Source organism: Schistocerca nitens, chromosome 2 (genome assembly GCF_023898315.1).
Source record: "Schistocerca nitens isolate TAMUIC-IGC-003100 chromosome 2, iqSchNite1.1, whole genome shotgun sequence".
In the NCBI taxonomy this organism is placed as follows: domain Eukaryota; kingdom Metazoa; phylum Arthropoda; class Insecta; order Orthoptera; family Acrididae; genus Schistocerca; species Schistocerca nitens.
Genome location: NC_064615.1, coordinates 501,062,201 through 501,081,470, shown reverse-complemented (window position 1 = coordinate 501,081,470; position 19,270 = coordinate 501,062,201).

The following is a 19,270-nucleotide window of genomic DNA, read 5'->3' as shown; positions in this document are numbered from 1 at the left end:
GTGGCATTTACGAATAAAAACTGGTTAAAACAGATGGTTTATAGCCGTTACTTATCAATTGTGCTTTCAAGTACGTGATGAATGAATGCTACACGAATCCATATATCATTCGAAAAAACTGAGATAATGGTAGCAAATCCACTAGTAATCAGCTACATAACAGCAAATAACGGAAAAGTAAAAATAATGAAACAGTTTAAATATTTTGGAGACATTTTACGTAACAAGCAACTTGGACGATAAACCTGTATGGCAAGTAAGAACTAAAAAAAAAAGGCAAAAGGTCAGAAATTAACATGGTCTACATACAATAAAAATTTGTGTTGTGGCGTTCGCTGGTTTGGTATTTAACTAATTTGTAAATGAAAATGATAATCTTATTTTATTACAGTGAGTAATTACTAAATAATTTTTCTCCCGGCTAGAGATTTGGTCAAGTCGCTGAAGAACTCTAAGTTAACGTTGTGTTAAAGTGTTGTCTGTAAGTTGTGTGTCACTAAATCACAGCTCATACAACAGATTCTGTACAACTATTGATTATAATGGAAACAGTTATCTTCAGCAAAATGATCATTAAAGCCACCGAATATCAGCCGCGCACAACACTGACGTATGTTACCTGAAACACTATTCTTCGCAACTCGTGCGTAATTAATTTCGGCTCCATACATCAGCTAGAAAAGTTTGTTATATAGATCGTGCTATGAGCGCTGTTTCTTAAAGAAGCAATCTGGTTCGAATGATTTTCATTAAAATGAGTTCGGGACCACCGGTGCACATTTATTTTTACAAATTTTTATTACCTTCGGCATTTATGTCTGCAGAGTTGCGTAATTTGAATTTGTCGCTGAGATCATTGTTAAGATGGTGGCAGATAATTGATAGAGACTTTCTATTGTTAGATCAACTTTCCTTTTAACAGGATAAGTATTTGAAATGCTTATTAAACTTTACTTTCATATTGTGCACTATTAGACTAATTTTCGTCAAGCAACCCTTTGATTTTTTTCGTAAGAAATCAGATAAAAACGCGATACAAATCGCGCTCCTTGCAGCGGAAAGAAATAATTAACACAGATAATGCTTATTAAGAGAGGAATTAAAGTTACAAATAATTATTCAGTCATATCTATAATAATAATGAACTCTATCCTCAAGTAATAATTAACAAATAATTACAATTCCTTAACAGACCTCAGTTTGATATGCGTCTTGCGTCCGCAACTTACAGAAGCCAACCAATAAAAGGTAAAAACAAAGGAAGACAAACGCAGATCATAAAAGGAATTTACAATCATCACTGTTTTGTATGATACACATCGATATGTCAAATAACATCATAAAATATTATATAAATAATTAATATTTATTTCACTGTTTTTTTCATATGTCGGATAGATAATGTTTATAGCTGTTAGAGGCATAATTTCCTCTCGTCGCACTGTAGCTAAAATTTATTTCGTGGGTGTTACAGTGTCAAACAAAAGTAAATTCAAACATTCCAGACGATGGTTCAATCAAAGGTCACACACGGAAGTAAAATTCTTTTCAAAGTCACCCATAAAAACAGAATCGACAAAATTGTGAAAGTAGAGAGAACACTAGCTAGAATATCAATAAATAAGAAATATCAAAAAGATGGACAATGGCGGATAGTGTCAAATAAGGTGGTGTACAAAGAAATGTAGCCCATTAGAGATGCTGTTACGAAAAAAGAATCTCGTTTTTGGTCACATTATGAGGACTCGAGAAATTAGACTATCAAGAAAAATGGTACAGAAGCTTTCGAACATGAGGCAGCAAGTAGGATGGATAAAGGAAATCAGGGAGAATATTAAAGAGCTAGCATTAACTCTGGACGATCTGAAAAGAAAAAAAAATTAAAGAAACTGAGTAAAATAATCGTTAAATTTAAACCGAAAATAGAAAAACAATAAAAATGTTATTTACAGCCGAGGAACGACAAAAAAGATCATAATGAAGGAAAAGATACTGGGGAATTCGGAAAGAAAACTTATTGAACAAGTTTGTAACACGCACGGGGGTACAAATGGAGGGGGGGGGGGTGGTCCCTTAAACTGGAATCTCGTTTCCTGACCTTGACCGCCCGCCCTGTCCACGCCAAGTACCTGATACTCCCGCGGAGGTCGTACTGTTCTGCTCCACAATGCTGCTGGCTTGCCTGAAATTATGTATCTAAATATGCTAGCGGGTTTAAGGGAGCCACTCAACATCAAACACAACACTGTCCTCATCTGGTATCAGCAACTATATTCTGAGGCGATAAGAAAATCAGAGGTTGCACTGTTTACATTCTAAGTCATTAGTGTGTCCACAATATCAGTTGTACGAGCGTGCTCGTAGCCGTCGCGGCGCGGGTGATCGTTGATGATGCGGAAGCCGAATAATCTAACCAAAGTTCTTATTCTCGTCACGCATATGCAGATATCTGGTACCAGTCCTCCTTGACACTAGTAACAATATAACACTGTTCATAAAATTACATTTTCAGTTCTCAATTCTCACTTGTACGAGCGTGCGCGTAACCGTCACGCCGCGGTTAATTGTTGATGATGCGGAAACGCGATGACGGAAATCACATTCTCACGCTCGCTGCAAGACACTGGCACTTGATTGCACTCTTTTGTTGTAACTAATTTTTACTGATTCCAATCAGTTCATTCTGAGAGACCGAAAACGGTGCGTGGGATTGATGCTGTACGGTGCGACACGCAACGAGCGGATACACAAAACCGGCGGCGCTACTCATATCAAATTACTTCTTTCGCACTTTTCACTGAAACCACTTCCATATCTCATTACTTCACTGTAATAGCGCTTGTAGCAGCACCTGAACTTCCATAACAATGCCTTTTACATGTAGAGCTACCGACAGTACAGCATAACAGCTCTGTGTCCCGTGATCGACTCTGCAAAAACGCGACCCCTCGCAAAGATACTCCGCAACCAAGCCAGAAATATGACAACATGCTTACAAGTTGACCAGGAAGTAATTGACTGAAATGGTCCAAAGAGGCTGTAAAAGAAGAAGAAGAAGAAATAATACTGTCTTTCCTCTGTCCCTGCTACCGCTGTTGGAACTCACTATACGCGGTGTTTGACTATTGCAAGTACAAACCAAAGGAACGATAGAGCACGATGAAACAAACAAAATAATCCTAATAAATGTAAGTTCAACTCTACATAAACGATTAAGGAGACAACCTGAGCACCCCTCTTAGATTGTCTGCAATGACAGATGATGCTGTCCTGTACCGTTTAGTAAAGTCATCAGAAGATCAAAATCAATTGATAAATTACCTACACACGATATCTGCATGGCGCGGAAAATGGCAATTGCGTCTCAATAAGGAAAAGTGTGAAGTAACCACATGAGTACGGAAAGAAATCAGTTACATTTCGGTTATACAATAAATCACAGGAATTTAAAGGCTGTCAATTCGAGTAAATATCCAGGAATTACAATTACTAACAACTTAAATTGGCAGGATCACATACATAGTGTTGTGGTAGAGGCAAACCAAAGACTACATTTTATTGGCAGACCGATTAGAAGATGCAATAAGTCTATTAAAGAGACTGCCTATGCTTGTCCACGCTCTGTTAGAGTACTGCTGTGGTGTACGAGATTTTTGCAGATATGATTGACCTAAGACATCAAAAAAGTTAAAAAATGGGCAGCTCGTTTTATACTATTGCGAAACTGGTGGGAAAGTGTCACGGATATGACAACCGAATTGAGATGGCAACGACTAAATCAATTGCCTTTTTCGTTTCAGCGAGATGTTTTCACGAAATTTCAATCACCAACTTTCTTCTCTGTATCAGAAAATATTTTACTGTCGCCAGCCTACACAGGAGAAATTATCATAATAATAATATAAGAGAAATCATAGCTCGCAAAAAAAGATTTAAGTATTCATTTGTCCCACGCGCTGTTAGAGAGTGTATCAGCAGAAAAAGAATCTGAAGGTGGTCTGATGAATCGTCTGCCAGACTGTTAAGTGTGATTAACAGTGTAGTTATGTAGATGTAGGTGTAGAAACCAATGGTTTTCCAGATTCGACGAATGGACAATTGCAGTCATGCAAATGTTGCAACACTGTTAATGTCTGAAGATGATGATCCTTATAGCGAAATAAAGCATATGTGGTACATGCACGATGATGCACCGCCACCCTTTCATGTGGCTGTTATTGAATACACAGAACAAATCTTCGACAACAGATGTATCGATCGTGATTTTCCAGTACCATTGCCCCCAGGTCCTCCAAGTGAAAGTGTTGGATTTTTTTGTTTGGGGATGTTTGAAGGCTTTCTTATATTCCAACCCTACTAATAGCGTCGATGAACTCCGGGAACGCATTACGGCTGGTTGTCATCACATTTGGAACACGCCTGGGATTTTTGATCCTGTTCGAGCATCGACGAGGAGAAGCGGTCAAGATTGCCTTCATACGAACAATGACCATATGGAAAGCTTCTTGCAATGTATTTGTTTCAACTGCATATCCGCAGTCTGGATCATCTACTGCTCATCTAATTAGTTGTAATACGTCGTATCGGGAAAACCATGGGTTTCTTTACCTATCTTTGTCCGCAGCTCGTGGTCGTGCGGTAGCGTTCTCGCTTCCCGCGCCCGGGTTCGATTTCCGGCGAGGTCAGGGATTTTCTCTGCCTCGTGATGACTGGGTGTTGTGTGATGTCCTTAGGTTAGTTAGGTTTAAGTAGTTGTAAGTTCTAGGGGACTGATGACCATAGATGTTAAGTCCCATAGTTCTCAGAGCCATTTGAACCATTTTTTTTACCTATCTTTATAACTATTACTTGATTGTTTCATTGTCCTCGAATCGCCCCTTTCGTACGTATTTACAATATACTCCGCCGTGAGAAGACGCCATACGTTTTGCATCTACAGGAAACTATAACAAGAAATTTTGATGTTGTCAAAACGAGATTAATCACACTTGCTTGACAATGTTTTTTTTTTTTTCAATCTCGCAACAGAAGTATACGATAAAATCATAACTTTTGTTGTTGTTGTGGTCTTCAGTCCTGAGACTGGTTTGATGCAGCTCTCCATGCAACTCTATCCTGTGCAAGCTTCTTCATCTCCCAGTACCTACTGCAACCTACATCCTTCTGAATCTGCTTAGTGTATTGATCTCTTGCTCTCCCTCTACGATTTTTACCCTCCACGCTGCCCTCCAATGCTAAATTTGTGATCCCTTGATGCCTCAAAACATGTCCTACCAACCGATCCCTTCTTCTAGTCAAGTTGTGCCACAAACTTCTCTTCTCCCCAATCCTATTCAATACCTCCTCATTAGTTACGTGATCTACCCACCTTATCTTCAGCATTCTTCTGTAGCACCACATTTCGAAAGCTTCTATTCTCTTCTTGTCCAAACTAGTTATCGTCCATGTCTCACTTCCATACATGGCTACACTCCATACAAATACTTTCAGAAACGACTTCCTGACACCTAAATGTATACTCGATGTTAACAAATTTCTCTTCTTGAGAAACGCTTTCCTTGCCATTGCCAGTCTACATTTTATATCCTCTCTGCTTCGACCATCATCAGTTATTTTACTCCCTAAATAGCAAAACTCCTTTACTACTTTAAGTGTCTCATTTCCTAATCTAATTCCCTCAGCATCACCCGACTTAATTTGACTACATTCCATTATCCTCGTTTTGCTTTTGTTGATGTTCATCTTATATCCTCCTTTCAAGACACTGTCCATTCCGTTCAACTGCTCTCCCAAGTCCTTTGCTGTCTCTGACAGAATTACAATGTCATCGGCGAACCTCAAAGTTTTTACTTCTTCTCCATGAATTTTAATACCGACTCCGAATTTTTCTTTTGTTTCCTTTACTGCTTGCTCAATATACAGATTGAATAACATCGGGGAGAGGCTACAACCCTGTCTCACTCCTTTCCCAACCACTGCTTCCCTTTCATGCCCCTCGACTCTTATAACTGCCATCTGGTTTCTGTACAAATTGTAAATAGCCTTTCGCTCCCTGTATTTTACCCCTGCCACCTTCAGAATTTGAAAGAGAGTATTCCAGTTAACGTTGTCAAAAGCTTTCTCTAAGTCTACAAATGCTAGAAACGTAGGTTTGCCTTTTCTTAATCTTTCTTCTAAGATAAGTCGTAAGGTTAGTATTGCCTCACGTGTTCCAACATTTCCACGGAATCCAAACTGATCTTCCCCGAGGTCAGCTTCTACCAGTTTTTCCATTAGTCTGTAAAGAATTCGCGTTAGTATTTTGCAGCTGTGACTTATTAAACTGATAGTTCGGTAATTTTCACATCTGTCAACACCTGCTTTCTTTGGGATTGGAATTATTATATTCTTCTTGAAGTCTGTGGGTATTTCGCCTGTCTCATACATTTTGCTCATCAGATGGTAGAGTTTTGTCATGACTGGCTCTCCCGAGGCCATCAGTAGTTCTAATGGAATGTTGTCTACTCCCGGGGCCTTGTTTCGACTCAGGTCTTTCAGTGCTCTGTCAAACTCTTCACGCAGTATCTTATCTCCCATTTCGTCTTCATCTACATCCTCTTCCATTTCCATAATATTGTCCTCAAGTACATCTCCCTTGTATAAACCCTCTATATACTCCTTCCACCTTTCTGCCTTCCCTTCTTTGCTTAGAACTGGGTTGCCATCTGAGCTCTTGATATTCATACAAGTGGTTCTCTTCTCTCCAAAGGTCTCTTTAATTTTCCTGTAGGCAGTATCTATCTTACCCCTAGTGAGACAAGCCTCTACATCCTTACATTTGTCCTCTAGCCATCCCTGCTTAGCCATTTTGCACTTCCTGTCGATTTCATTTTTGAGACGTTTGTATTCCTTTTTGCCTGCTTCATTTACTGCATTTTTATATTTTCTCCTTTCATCAATTAAATTCAATATTTCTTCTGTTACCCAAGGATTTCTATTAGCCCTCGTCTTTTTCCCTACTTGATCGTCTGCTGCCTTCACCACTTCATCCCTCAGAGCTACCCATTTTTCTTCTACTGTATTTCTTTCCCCCATTCCTGTCAATTGTTCCCTTATGCTCTCCCTGAAACTCTCTACAACCTCTGGTTCTTTCAGTTTATCCAGGTCCCATCTCCTTAAATTCCCACCTTTTTGCAGTTTCTTCAGTTTCAATCTGCAGTTCATAACCAATAGATTGTGGTCAGAATCCACATCTGCCCCAGGAAATGTCTTACAATTTAAAACCTGGTTCCTAAATCTCTGTCTTACCATTATATAATCTATCTGAAACCTGTCAGTATCTCCAGGCTTCTTCCATGTATACAGCCTCCTTTCATGATTCTTGAACCAAGTGTTAGCTATGATTAAGTTATGCTCTGTGCAAAATTCTACAAGGCGACTTCCTCTTTCATTCCTTCCCCCCAATCCATATTCACCTACTATGTTTCCTTCTCTCCCTTTTCCTACTGACGAATTCCAGTCACCCATGACTATTAAGTTTTCATCTCCCTTCACTACCTGAATAATTTCTTTTATCTCGTCATACATTTCATCTATTTCTTCATCATCTGCAGAGCTAGTTGTACTACTGTAGTAGGCATGGGCTTTGTGTCTATCTTGGCCACAATAATGCGTTCACTATGCTGTTTGTAGTAGCTAACCCGCACTCCTATTTTTTTATTCATTATTAAACCTACTCCTGCATTACCCCTATTTGATTTTGTATTTATAACCCTGTAATCACCTGACCAAAAGTCTTGTTCCTCCTGCCACCGAACTTCACTAATTCCCACTATATCTAACTTTAACCTATCCATTTCCATTTTCAAATTTTCTAACCTACCTGCTCGATTAAGTGATCTGACATTCCACGCTCCGATCCGTAGAACGCCAGTTTTCTTTCTCCTGATAACGACGTCCTCTTGAGTAGTCCCCGCCCGGAGATCCGAATGGGGGACTATTTTACCTCCGGAATATTTTACCCAAGAGGACGCCATCATCATTTAATCATACAGTAGAGCTGCATGTCCTCGGGAAAAATTACGGCTGTAGTTTCCCCTTGCTTTCAGCCGTTCGCAGTACCAGCACAGCAAGGCCGTTTTGGTTAATGTTACAAGGCCAGATCAGTCAATCATCCAGACTTTTGCCCCTGCAACTACTGAAAAGGCTGCTGCCCGTCTTCAGGAACCACATGTTTGTCTGGCCTCTCAACAGATACCCCTCCGTTGTGGTTGCACCTACGGTACGGCCACCTGTATCGCTGAGGCACGCAAGCCTCCCCACCAACGGCAAGGTCCATGGTTCATGGGGGGGTCATAACTTTTATGTTTCTTAAAACTGAAAACCGACGTATCTGACAAAATCATAACTTTTACATCCAGTAGAAATCTGTTTTTTATAGGTTGGGCTAATAGGCAGTAAGATGGCAAAACAAATTTAATGTCATCACCAATTTTATTATATAGACTGACGGAAAAAATTTGCAATACCAAAAATAATTAGTGTAGAGTAATGAAATTCCGGGAATACACTTGTCTAGCTAAAGTATTTAAATGATTAACATTACAAGATGACAGTGTAATGCAGTCGCGAGATAAACCACTACAACAGTGAAATGTTGGGACGTTAGTAAACAATCACCAGGATGTAGAATGCAAACAGCAAACGTCCATGCATTGTGTTGGATGTCAGTTTGTGGGATGGAGATCCATGGCTGTTGCACTTGGGTCAGTCAATACAGGGACGGTTAACGCTGGTTGTGGATGACGCTGAACTTGTCGTCCGATGATGTTCCATATGTGCTCGTTTGGAGACACATCTGATGATCGAGCAGGCCAAGGTAACATTTCGACACACTGTAGAGCATATTGGGTAACAACAGCGTTATGAGGCCGAGCGTTATCCTGTTGGAAAACACTCCCTGTAATCCTGTTCGTGAATGGTAGCAGAACAGGTCGAATGACCAGACTGACGTACAGTTTTGCTATCAAGGTGCGTGGGACAACCATGAGAGTGCTCTTGGTGTCGTACGAAATCGCTCACCAGACTATAAATTCAGGTTTAGATTCAGTGTGTCCAGCCGGATGACAGGTTGGTTGCTGGCCCTCAACTGACCACCTCCTAACCAACATACGGCCGTCACTGGCACCGAGGCAGGAACCTGCTTTCACCAGAAAACACGGCAGACCTCAATTCCGTCCTCCAATGAGCTCTCGCCTGTCACCATTGAAGTCACAAACGGCGGCGGCTTGAGGAAAGTGCAATGCACGCTACAGGGCATCTCTCTCGGAGCTGCGCTTGAAGCAACCAGTTTCTAACAGTGCGTCGTGTCACTGTGGTGTCAACTACTGCTCGAATTGCTGCTGCGTAGCAGTACGATTCACCAGAGCCATCGCCAAACACGATGGTCTTCCCTCACGGTAATGACACGTGACCGTCCGTCTTGCAACCGTCTTGCAACCATACATTCTCGTGACCACTGCTGCCAGTCATCACATACAATTGCTACACTCTTGCCAAGTATTTCAGTATTTCATCTATGTCGATGATGGAACACACTGTTTCTCCTAGCCCTGTTAAATGACCTAGTTCAAAGGTAACTAACGCTCAGGACTGTTACAGCTTGATTTAAAGCAAACCTGATTTGTGTTCTCATAGTGGTGCTACGAACGTCAATCATATGCGACTTGAACGAAATTTGAATAGACATCATCCTTCAGATGTAAAAACACGCCTACCGACTTCCTTATACGTTGCACAACTCCTTGGTGTTGCGAAATTTTTTTCCGTCAATGTATTTTATTGTCAAGTATTACAAAGTAAAAGTTTGCCTTGCAATTACTGACCGTTCTGTGTCTGATATTTACTGTTTTACAGTACAGTTCTTATACCGGGTGATCAAAAAGTCAGAATAAATTTGAAAACTGAATAAATCACGGAATAATGTAGATATAGAGGTACAAATTGACACACATGCTTGGAATGACATGGGGCTTTATTAGAACCAAAAAAAAAAAAAATACAAAAGATCAAAAAATGGCCGACAGATGATGCTTCATCTAATCAGAATAGCAATAATTAGCATAAAAAAGTAAGACAAAGCTAACATGATGTTATTTACAGGAAATGCTCAATATGTCCACCATCATTCCTCAACAATAGCTGTAGTCGAGGAATAATGTTGTGAACAGCACTGTAAAGTATGTCGGAGCATATGTGTCAACTTTTACTTCTCTATCTACATTATTCCGAGGTTTATTAATTTTTCAAATTTATACTAATTTTTTGATCACCAGGTACAAGTCCGTTGTGGAATTCCATACTCCAGAGAAGCTCGAAAACAGTTCACACCACCAGTTTTGTGTGATCCATTGCTGACTGGAGGCTTTCTTCACTCCAATGGCTATTATCTGTGGTTCTTACGTAACTTCTATGCGTTGTCTTCAAATAAAAAAATGTAAAATAAAGTTATTAGGAGTGTCCATCTCTCCCTAAACAAAATATGGCGTCTTTCTCAGATATCGAAGTTAGATGCAATTTTAAATACATGTTCCAATATGGCAGCAAACATGGAGAAACTGGATCTACGTGTACATCAAGATACAGCGTACATTACAGACACGCGGTTGGGACCGGTGAAAATATACAGAAATCACTAATATTGTTTTTAAATACATCTGTGTTTATTTTGCAGCGTAAATTTTAATATATACCACAGTTTTCTTTTTGTTCCAAAGACGGAAGCATCTGTGATAATTGAATCTTCCGCTTGCCGATCGATTTTTTAAACTCAAAGATGCTGTGGACCATTGAGTGCTGTTCTCTCTTGACACAGTGAAGAAACAGTAGTAAATACTCATCATGTCCCCCCTTTGCCTCTAATCAAACATCCTGGAAATACCCTCGACTGCTGCCCTGTATTTTTCTTTTTATTTCGGTCTTCAATCCAAAGACAGGTTTGATTAAGCTCTTTACGCTTGTATTGTCCTGGACAAGTTTCTTCATCTCTGAATACCTACTGCAACATACATCCAGCTGATCCTGCGTACTGTATACGAGTGTTGGTCTCCCTTTACAGATTTTACCCTTCATACTTCCCTCCATTACCAAACTGACGTTTCCTCCTCAGGATATACCGCCGACTGATCACTTATTTTGGTCACGTTGTGACATACATTTCGTTTTTCCTCAATTCCATTCAGTACCTCTTCATTAATTATTCGATGCACCCAAATGATCTTCGGGATTCTTCCGTAACACCAAATTTCAAAAGCTTCTTTTCCCTTTTGTCTGAATTGCTTATCGTGCACGTTTAATTTAAGTACAAGACTGCATTCCAGACAAATACCTTCAGAAAATACTTGTTAGAGCATAAATTTATACACCACGGTACCAAACTTCTCTTTTTCAGAAACGCTTTTCTCGCTATTTCTAATCTGTATTTTATATCTTCCCTACTTTGGCCATTGTCAGTTATTTCACTGCCCAAATAGCAAGACACGTCTGAGACGCCCTGCTAAACCCGCAGGTCAGGACAGGTAGTTTAAGTTGTGGAAAGTGGCCAAAATAAGGGGTTGTCAGTTACACTTGAACATACAACTTTATTTGATCAAACATTACAAGAGGCAAGAAAATATTTTAAAAGAAACACATCATTAATTTCTGAAACTTAACAACCAGCTGAATACACCATACAATCTCATCCCTTAAGGGCAAGACCACTTTAATTTAAAATCGGCTGAAAGCCAATAACTTAAGACTCAAACCAAAATCAGAATGTTTAAAAGGCAAAAGGCCGTACTTAAAACAGTTCTTTAAATTAGGCTGAAGGCCCAAACAATCTTACGCCTTAAGGGCAAAACAACCTTAATTTAAAAATCGGCTAGAAGCCATACAAATAGAAACAACAAGAACAGCTAAGAAAAGCCAGTAGACACAACGGCGCTCAGAGGTTTCCAAGGGTCGGTCTGGAATTCAAACACTAACACTCGCATAGGTGAGGCAGGCAGTCGGCAAAACCATTATCGATCCGACGACAACCCAACCAACACACAGTCAACGGACCCAACGACAAGAAAACTTCTGCTCCACCCGACCAGTACACAACAGGGAGTTCAATGGAACAACGTAGAAAGTATTGGCGCCCACAACCAACTATACACTGAGCTGTCAAACTACACACCGTGCTGGACAGCGACAACACGGTGAGGAAAATACACTTCCTGAATTTACGTCAACGGCCAGGGCAGGTAACCGGAACGTTAACGGCTGCAAGGTAGAAGATTCCGCTGGTGCACTTAAATTCAAAATAACCAACTACAGTTAAACTCCAGCAGAGGGTGGCCAAAATATGACAACTTGAAAACAAACATTGTTGCTCACGGGAATGTCCCAACAGCCGACAACGAAATCCAAACGACATAATGTGAACAGTCGTGTCAAAACTCAACTTTCGTGTCCAGGATCGGTGAGCCACGGACCTTGTAGCAATGGGAACAACACCACACACTCCGACCGCGTGTAGACACCGCCAGCAGCCCCGGCCAAACTGTACGCCGCTGAGATTTCCTCACTGCTCCACGCCAACCTATCTACTGCCCGCACACAGCTCAGACGGAAACTATAAGCGCCAGGCCAAAGATAGTACAAGGTATGAATATCGATACACACCACTGCTGCCACTCGCAGAGAGAGAGGATAACATCATAATCGCGATGACCGCGGGAGACTAATCACAGAATAGCAACCAAGGTTTAATCCAATGCACAACATGAGCCAGCCACGGCTCAACGTCGATTTCTTTTAATGCATCATTTCCTAATCTAACTTCCTCAGCAGCGCCTGATTTAATTCGACTGTGGTACATTACTAGTATTTTACTTTTACACAACTTCATATTATATCATCTTTTCAATACACTATCCATTCCTTTCAATTGCTCATCAAAGTACTTTCTCGTATCTGACAGAATTACAGTGTCATCGGCTGCCTCCTTCGGTAAGTCTGCCTTCGGCAGCGGTGAGGCGAGTTCGCCTTGTATGCATCTCGCCTGTTGTGTTGTTTGGTAGCGAGCGTGTGTTTGTTTACTTCAGTGTAGCGACTTGTCTTAAGAGACATCATGGTGTTTTCCTACCGCGAAGCCACGATTAAATTAACTTTTCCTTTGAATCACGAACGACGGAAGGCGTATGAAGTAGAACGGTCTGTACGGGACGAAATGCGTCTCCCGCTGCAAGATGTTCTCGGAATTCATTTTTCTGTCGTCAGTACTACTTGGTACGTAAATCTGGTGAATTAAGAGCTGTGGGCCGACATTGTCCAGCTCCACGATAATGATCTCAAGTTCCGATACTCTGACGGCCATGTAGGGACTGTAGTAGTTGATCACGCTGCTTTTGGCATTCGAACGTTGAGGATTTTCGAACTCTCCTTTGAGGTGCAGACGGACGTTGTGCTGGCCGCTTTTAAACCTTGCGACAGCGTCAGGTAAGCCCTGCTCATATGAATAATGTATATAACAAGTTTATGTTAAAAATATACAATAAAGTGTTTTTTTTGTTTTTTTGTTACAGGTATTCGAGGAAGTTTTCGACAAAATGTTCCAGGTGTGTTCTCCCAGAATCACTGTCTCGCGGTGCGGGGTAGTTCATCTGATAGAGCTAACTGTTGTTATCGGCGAGAACATCGATCCACCATTGTTAAAATTCTATGAATTTATTGTTTCAGAATTGTATCACAAAAAATGTTGTAAAATTTAAGGACTTCTAGCTGGACTTCCGAACTGCACAGATGTTAAAATTTATGAGTGTAGGCTTTATTGCGGAAAATAAGAGACTCAGTTCATTGGTAAAATTCTGCTGTCGTCGAAGCCTTTGTTGAAGTCAGATGGTGAAGAATTATATTTCCGAACACTGACTTTGCTGAAATGTCTGCAATAACTTCAAGCTGAAAGTCAATTTTGAACTGTACCGTTTCACAAGATTGTAACTATTGCAGCAAATAAGGGAGGACTTCAAAATTTAATTAAGGCATAAACCGCTGTTTAATCAAGTTACAGTTTCTAAATATTCACATTAAACGTTATTTGAATATTGGGAATTGACCACTGCGCAGTTAAACAATATCGCTGATAGCCAGAATTTTCCTAACGCGACGCTCCATTGTTTCACGTAACATTACACAGACAGAGACACGGCTACGCAATACAAGCCATAGTTTGACCCTCACCATCTGTAGGTCAGAAAAATGATCCTGCGAAGTTTAATCAAATCAGTCCGGAGTAAAATTACCATTTAAATTTATCCCCAAGTAAAGATAAACACAGTCGAGACTGCATGCTGAGAAGAATATTACGAAAGACGACAGCTTATTAACGACGTAATCGAGCATTTAAAGGGGCGGGCCACCTCGTCGTGGCGACCGTTATGTCCCGGACTCTGCTAGAAAAGAAGTGGAGAAGATATTCAAGCTGGCGTGATAGGGTAGAGTCTACGAGAAGTCAGTGGAAGGCGGGAGACTGCTCGCTTCTGCAGCAACAATTTATGTTCGTCCAGGTGCAGTCGAGCAGTCGGGGTGCGCTGTTGGCGCGGGGTGCTGTAGACTTCGAATACACGTGCAGTAGCTGTGGGCGCCTCCGAATCTTCGCCACCAGCCTCTGGCAGTAGTTGCAGACAGCAGACGCGGACGAGGCGGCAGCTACGGCAACCTTCAGCCGTCAACGCAGAGTAGCCGTAAGCAGTCCGTCGGACGAGCAGCGGCTACGAAGAGTCGGGGACATCGTGTTGCAATCGACAGCTTCACACGGCCGTCTCAGCACCAATAATTAGAGTCAATGGTTAGTCGTATTCAAAACAACAAGCTATGTTTAAGATAACAAAATTTTAGTAACATATTGAAAAACATATAAGAGAACTTTTTACGGTTATTGTAAGAAATCTGTTTAGACGGCGTATTTTGAATTTAGAAAGTACTAAGGGGTTACAAATTTCAGAAGGATTCTGAGGCCTTTCAGTGATTCTTAAGAGAACTACAGAAGGGAAATAGGGAATGGAAAAGGGAGATTAGTAAACAGATATCTAGGTACCATGAGCGTTTAGCTAACAATAATCAGGCTCTTGATACTCAGCCGTCTGAAGAGATAAACGAGAAATGGCGAATCTTGCTAAACAAATGTCTAGTTTTGAGGAGCGCTTAGCTGATAATAATCAAGATCTTACTGCTTAGATATCTCAGCAGATCAGTGAACAAATGACTACTCATAACGGCTCTGGTGGATCAGCTTACGGCGCAAATTACAGAGCAAAGTAACCACACTGTTATCACACCAATTAGGTAATAGTAATTTAGCTCCTAAGTCAGAACTTCCTGAACAAATAAATGCCGTAAAAGAACAGCTCCACGTTCAAATCAGTGAATTTCAAGCTTGGAAGGAACAACTTCGTACTGAGATTCAAAAATTTGAGGAAGATTTATCAAATCTAAGTTTAAATTGTGTTAGACAGTAAGAAGATGTTATGACGGGTTATGTAATGAAGTAAATGGAACTATTAAAGTAGTAAGAAATGAATTAGTAGAATTGAAGTAAATTTAAATTTAGATAAGAAACAGGAAGAAGGTTTGTCTAGTTTAAGAGGGGAGATTCAAAAGCATCGATAAGTACTAATTCCAAACAAACTGCAACTGAAACAATGCAGTAATGTAGCTCGTCAATGAATGGGGTGAGAAATAAAACACTCAGTTCATCGGTAAAATTCTGTTGTCGATGTATTTATTTGACTAAGGTAGTGAAGAATTATTTTTCTCAACATTGGTTTCGCTGAAGTGTCTGTAATAACTTGAGGTTTAAAGGCAATATTGAGATGTATCGTGAAACAAAGGCATACTGGAATTTTCTGAAGACATTCTCATAATTAAACTGAGTTTTCTGAAAAGTTTCGTATCCTGCAATTCACAAAGTTAAAGCAGACTGAATTTTTTCATGGATTTGGTTCTGGGACGATTTTGAGGGAAAGTGGCTTAATAAGATTTCATTAATTTCAAAAAGGCAAAAAGTGATAAATCTGAATTTTTAAAAGTCTTTCGTGATAAATAATTGAAGAGTTTCATTATCAAAAAATGCCTTAGGTCAATTATGATCTACGGACTGACTAATTATCGATCGCATAAGCTACGTACAAGAACTGTCTCGTTCATTTCACAAGGTTTTAACTATTGAAGGAATTCAGGATGGACTTTCAAAAATTAATTAAAAGCATAAACCGCGGTTTAATCAAGTTACAGTGACTAAATATTCACAATAAACGGTGTTTGAACATTGGAAGTTAATCGTTACGATACGGTGCAATTAAAAAATATTGCTGATAGCCAGAATTTTCCTAACTTGACGCTGCACTGTTTCACGTAACATTAGACAGCCAGAGACGGCGACGTAATACAAGCCACAGTTTGATCCTTCCCTTGTCTCTAGGTCAGAAGAACGATCCTGCGAAGTTTAAGTAAATTCTTTCCGGAGTAAAACTATCAATTAAATTTTTCTCCAAGCAAGGACAAAAACTACGAGTGAGGTTTCGTCACACACCGATACACAGGGTCAAGATCGTATCCAGAGCAATATGTTACGAAAGAAGACAGCTTCTTAACATCATAATCTTGCGTTAAAAGTGGCGAGGTACCTCAGCCTTCAAAGTATACACCTTACAGATATTCGTACCTCGGTGTGTGTGTCTCCCGTGATGTTCTGGACTCGAACGTTAGGCGATAGGTGTCTGAATCTCTGTGCAACAGATGCTGGCCCTAATTACCCTTACGACACCTCGACAGATACCTGATCACCTTCTCTTCTTTCTGAACTGGGTCTACTTCCCACGAACGAAGACGAACTCCATCAAGTGAATTTGTGGACACGCAGTTCACTACTTGTTTGCTGACGGCGAGAAAAATGTCCTTGATTTTGGCACTTCGTTAATGAACGCCATTGTGCAGCTGTCCGCAATCCCAAATGCAGACAGTTTATCTCCTATTTCCTCTGTAGTGTCTTTTTTAACCCTCTCCAGAGTTTGGGGTGTTACTGCAATGAGGAGTTAGTTGATCCACTCCTTTTCCACTCTTAGGACCGGTTATTCTCTGGTCATCGTGATGTTCTTCTCCGAGAAACTATGCGTCGATGGTTTTACCGAATCCATCGACTAGCCGCTCCTTCTTATCGCGATGTCAGTTTCCTGCTGTTCTCGGTGGTATTAATAACAATTAAGAAATAAATAAATTAATCGTTGATATTCTTTGTATTTCTACTCCTTGTTTCCTGCGCTTTACTTGGCTCCTGGAGGGACGGAACGGACATGGTGGCCAGGCCTCGGGTTGCGACTCCTGTCCACTTTGCCTCCACCATTCCCCCTTTGGTCGCCAGGAAGGCTCCATCGGGAAAAGAAGTGGTCAGCGCGTCTTAAAGCCATGCAGCCGACCCTGGGACGGAGATTTTCGCCGCTTGGAAACTGAGTGTTGTGTTGTCCTCATTATTATTTCTTCATCATCGACACGCTAGTAGCCCCATGTGGCGTCAGCTAAAACGACTTGAAAGTCGGGGGCCGATATTCCCCAGGTGAGGGCTCCCGACCATCTATGACACACGATCATTCCATTGCACAATGTCATCGACAATCCTCAAAGTTTTCCATGAACTTTAAATCGTGTAAGTAGGCTGTTTAGGTTTTTATGTTGGTAACGCCTCGTAGCGCTCTATATGAAAATCACTGACTGTGCTGCGTGAAGTCTGTGGCTGGTTTGCATTGTTGGAATATTTGCTATTGTAGTGTTGGGCAGTTGGATGTGAACAGCGCGTAGCGTTGCGCAGTTGGAGGTGAGCCGCCAGCAGTGGTGGATGTGGGGAGGGAGATGGCGGAGTTTTGAGAGCAGATGATCTGGTCGTGTGTCAATCAGAGAGAGTAAATTTGTAAGACTGGATGTCATATTATGACTTTTGAACACTATTAAGGTAAATACATTGCTTGTTCTCTATCAAAATCTTTCATTTGCTATGCTGATCAGTAGTTAGTGCCTTCAGTAGTTAGAATCTTTTATTTAGCTGGCAGTATTGGCGCTCGCTGTATTGCAGTAGTTCGAGTAACGAAGATTTTTGTGAGGTAAGTGATTCATGAAAGGTATAGGTTATTCTTAGTCAGGGCCATTATTTTGCAGGGATTATTGAAAGTCAGATTGCGTTGCGCTAAAAATAATGTGTGTCAGTTTAGTGTTGATCAGAATAAGTAAAGAGAGAAATGTCTGAGTACGTTCAGTTCTGCTCAGCTGTTTGAAAATCAAATAACGTAAGAGGTTTATCAGCACAGTAATTCATTAATTTTTCAAAGGGGATGTTTCAATCGCTTTACAAACTTCTCTTTGCTTTCCCCTAATGCTTCCTCAATGTAAAGAGTAAATAACATCGGCGACAGACCACAAATTCCTTCTTAACCATTGCCTTTCTTTCAGGTCCTTCAGCCCTTATAACTGTCGTTTGGTTTCCGTACAGGTAGCAGATAAGCGTCTTCTTCCTGATTTTTATCGCGTCTAAATCCAGAGTGTTCATGTGTATGCAGTCGACATTGTCAAAAACTTTCTCTAAACATACAAATGCTATGGACGTATTTTATAAGATACATTTAGCGTCAATATTTCCTCGTGTGTTGCTACATTTCTCTGAAAGTGGAATTTATCTTTCCCAATATCGGATGTTGTCAGTTTTCCAATTCTTCTGAAAGTAATTCGAGTTTTATCGTGGCTGGCTCTCCCAAGGATTCAATATTTCTGAGGGTATGTCGTCTCCTCCAGAGGCTGTGTTTCATCTTACATCTTTTAGTGCTCTGTCAAATTTGTCTCGCAGAATCATATCTCCCATCTCATCCTTATGTACTTCCTCTTCCATTTTCATAATATTGACTTCAAGCTGATTTATTTGTATAGCCCTTCCCCTTCTTCATTCCATCTTTCAGCATTCCCTTCTTTGCTTGTCATCTGAGCTCTTGATATTCGTACAGCTGCTTACCTTCTCTCCAAGGGCTCTTTACTTTCCTTGTATGTGGAATGCATCTTTCCACTAGTCATGCATGCTGCTACAGTCTTGTTGTTTTTGTGTGTGAAATCTTATGGGACTTAACTGCTAAGGTCATCAGTCCCTAAGCTTACAGACTACTTAACCCAAATTATCCTAAGGACAAACACACACGCCCATGCCCGAGGGAGGACTCGAACCTCCGCCGGG